Source organism: Rhinopithecus bieti, unplaced genomic scaffold (assembly GCF_001698545.2).
Source record: "Rhinopithecus bieti isolate Rb0 unplaced genomic scaffold, ASM169854v2 scaffold_30973, whole genome shotgun sequence".
Taxonomy (NCBI): Eukaryota; Metazoa; Chordata; class Mammalia; order Primates; family Cercopithecidae; genus Rhinopithecus; species Rhinopithecus bieti.
This window is the reverse complement of record NW_016813372.1, coordinates 447,139-450,939: the sequence shown is the minus strand read 5'-3', so window position 1 is coordinate 450,939 and position 3,801 is coordinate 447,139.

Here is a 3,801-nt window from a genome sequence, read left to right as displayed (position 1 = left end):
GCATCTTTTTTTTTTTTTTTTTTAGACAGTCTTGCTCTGTCATCCAGAGCAAGGGAGTTACTGCTGTCACTGTTGAAGTGCAGTGGCATGATCTTGGCACACTGCAACCTTTGCCTCCAGGGTTCAAGTGCTTCTCATGCTTCAACCTCCTGAGTAGCTGAGATTACAGGCATCCACCACCACTCCTGGTTAATTTTTGTATTTGTAGTAGGCAGGATTTTGCCATCTTGGCCAGGCTGGTTTTGAACTCTTGGCTTCAAGTGATCCACCTGCCTCAGACTCCCAAAGTGCTGGGGTTACAGGTGTAAGCCACCGCACCAGACCACAGATTGACTCCTGAAAGAGTTTGGATCTCATGCAGAAAGATCATGTAGGTCTCTTTCTAGATGAGGAGAGAAAATTAACGATTATATCAATATGTAGGTATTTGCACATACGCATATAAACTAGCATTTTACTATTTTTTAAAGATCTGTAATTTCTGACTACCATATGTTTTATTATTTGTAGAACTTGAAGACATTGTTATATTTGAAATATACATTTTCATACTATTCATATAATCAGAAATTTTATTTTAAATTTAACTTATTCAAAAATAAATAAACTATATCATTTAGTAATGTTAAGCTACAAAGGCAATCACATAAAACAAACAGTATAAATCAGAACATTAGAAAGCTGATTACATTTTTTGTTTGTTAAACATATGACTCCAGGGATCTAAGCATCACCATTTTATGACACATTAGTCATCTGGAGTTGTCATGAGTTATTAAAGCAAAAATTCCCAGAGTTAATTTTACAAGCCTCAGTAGTTTGGGAAGTCTTGTCTTGTCATTTTTTTCATAGTTCTAACATTTAACACAGAATACAATTATAATTGTTTATTCACTCAGGCAAAATACAACCTTAGGAGAAATATGAGAGTTATGACCTGTATAATTAAGAAAAGAATGACGTTCCAAATAAATAGACACGAGAATTTGACTTGTCCCAAAACCCACACTTTCTTCGTTAATCAATAAGCAACAACAGAGAATAGTCTATATTTTCAACAATTGTTACTTTAAAGAATATCAAAAATTCAGAATCCACCAAGTTAATAAAACTCTAAAATAAATAAGTACATCTAAATCTGAATACTTTTGTATCGTAATATAATACAATATTATTATACAAGTGGAAGATGCTATTGATGAAAATTCATGGCGTATACCTATGGTATGCTAAAATAAAGAGGCAATACTTTCAGTTAATATCTTTTTGTATCTTGCTATCTCTTTCTGCTTCTCCTTTCCACACTGTCGGTTTTATAATTTTAGCAAGGCACGTAGTTGAGGTGAATTTTTTATATTTGAGTAAACTGTTGCATTTGTTTGGCTGAAAAATCTGATATGCAGATAGGACAGGAGGGTAAATTCTATAAAGGTATGATCAAACCAATAAGAATGATTAGTAATGTTAGACAAGGCAACAAACTAACAAAAACAAACAAACAACAACAAGATACAAGAAGACAAATTGGATTTCTTCTACAAGGTGGACAAAGTAGAAAGAGAGAGAATTGAAAAAAAAAAGTGAAATAATAGAAGCCAGAGCCATGGAGAAATCCCACATTTAGTAGTCTGTATCCTCTGCTAATGTTGCTAATATGCTAATAACGAAAATGAATTTTAGTAAGAAATGAATATTTGGTATAAACTGTGCAAGAGTGTGTGACAGTTTATGTGGGTGTGTATGTTTGGTGCTATGTCCTTTTTAAATGCTTACTAGAATTTAACCAGTAAAGATATCAAGATCTGCTGGGCGCAGTGGCTCACACCTGTAATCCCAGCACTTTGGGAGGCCGAGATGGGCGGATCAAGAGGTCAGGAGATCGAGACCATCCTGGCTAACATGGTGAAACACGGTCTCTACTAAAAATACAAAAAATTAGCGGGGTGTGGTGGCAGGTGCCTGTAGTCCCAGCTACTCGGGAGGCTGAGGCAGGAGAATGGCGTGAACCCGGGAGGCGGAGCTTGCAGTGAGCCGAGATCCCACCACCACACTCCAGCCTGGGCAACAGAGCGAGACTCCGTCTCAAAAAAGAAAAAGAGAAAAAAAAAAGTCATCTGGAGTTGACTTTATATATATATATATAAAGATCTGGTGGTTTCTTCATTAGAGGAAGTTAACTACAAATTGAACTAAAACAACAATTAGGGCTATTCAGATTCCTATGTCTCATCGGGAGAACTTGAGCACTCTCCTTCAACATGATCAAGTCATTGGAAAATCTTTGTGGCAGGGTTGTTTCACAGGTTTGCTACGCAGGATTCCAACAACACAACAGCCTTCAGTTTAGTAATAATTTTGTCCCACCGTTGAGGTAATACTCTTCTGACTATTTACTTGAAGTTCCTTGTATTATGTGTTTACTTTCACACCGCATGGTAAAAATGTTATTCTATTCCTGCGAGAGCACCAGGAGGTGATTCACCTAATTCATTTGAGTGGCTCCTTTCCTGGCCTTGGCAATGTTCCTTATATTCCTGTGTTAATTACTACTCAGATTCATGGGGCATCCTCTGAAAGTCTCTATAGAACTTTCTCTGTACAGCTCTATTATTTCATTCTTTGCCTCTCCAAACACTGAACTCTGTCTGTAAGTCACTGAACTCAACCTGCTTTTGTCTTCCCTGTCCTGAAACGTATTAATCACCCCTAGGCTGTGAGCTTGGTCAGCAGGAGAGCTCATCTTGTTTATTTTCACTTTTATCTGAAATAACTTTTCTATGTTGTCTGTTACCCAGTGTCTGAAAACTGCTGTTATATATACATATTTTTCACTTCAACCTTATCCTGCTGAATTCAGGTTCTACTCCTAACAAGTTCTCCTCAACGTATAGCTTTCAAATGGAAGTGATCTTCAGAAAGTTTGAGAGTTCATAGGATCCAGAGGTTTCACATACTTCCCACTCTAACTGTGCCCTATTCTTGAATATGAAGCCTCTCATTGTTGGAGCAGCTATTCTCAGCTTGGCTTTCCACGCTTACTAGAAGGAGCAATGGTCTCTCAAATTACATGGTAACTCTTTGTTGTAGATTTATGAGGCTATCATGAGTCTCTTTGCCTTCCTTCCTGTTTCTGCTGAACGGTTGATAATAACCTAGGGTTCTGATTGTTTTTAGTGATTTGACCCACAGGTTTGCATCATTTGGGGTGCATTGGGGATACTTACTTGCTTAATTTTGTTATAAATGTATGTTTTACAATTTTTTTTTTTTTTACTACAGTTGTTTAACTTGTTTTAGTTTGGAGAGGAGTTGGAGAAACTTGAGGAAATTTCAAAACTTTGCCACAGAAGTTATCTTCAGAAGATAACATTTCTCTTTTCTCTTTTCTCTCTCTTATTGTTTTCTCCAAATGTTCCTCTTTTATTTTTTCTGAGTGTTTCAAAAATAAGTTGCAGGTATTTTGACACTTCAACCATGAATACATCTGCATAGATATCATAAGATAATACCATTAGCATTATTATAACTGAAAATCAAATATAGTTCTATAATGATAATGTTGTATAATTAATATACAATCCATACACAAAGGTTCATAATAGTTCCAAAAATGTTCCAAAACACACACAGAGAAATACATATAATTATGTTTCCCTATTCAGGAAACAATGGAAGTTGCCACTGTGTTTCCTATATTTCTTTGATCCCCTTTGACCTGTGAGACTTTCTGTTTGTCTGTCTTTATACCACTGATTCATTGGCATTATTATTATTATTATTATTATTATTATTATTATTATT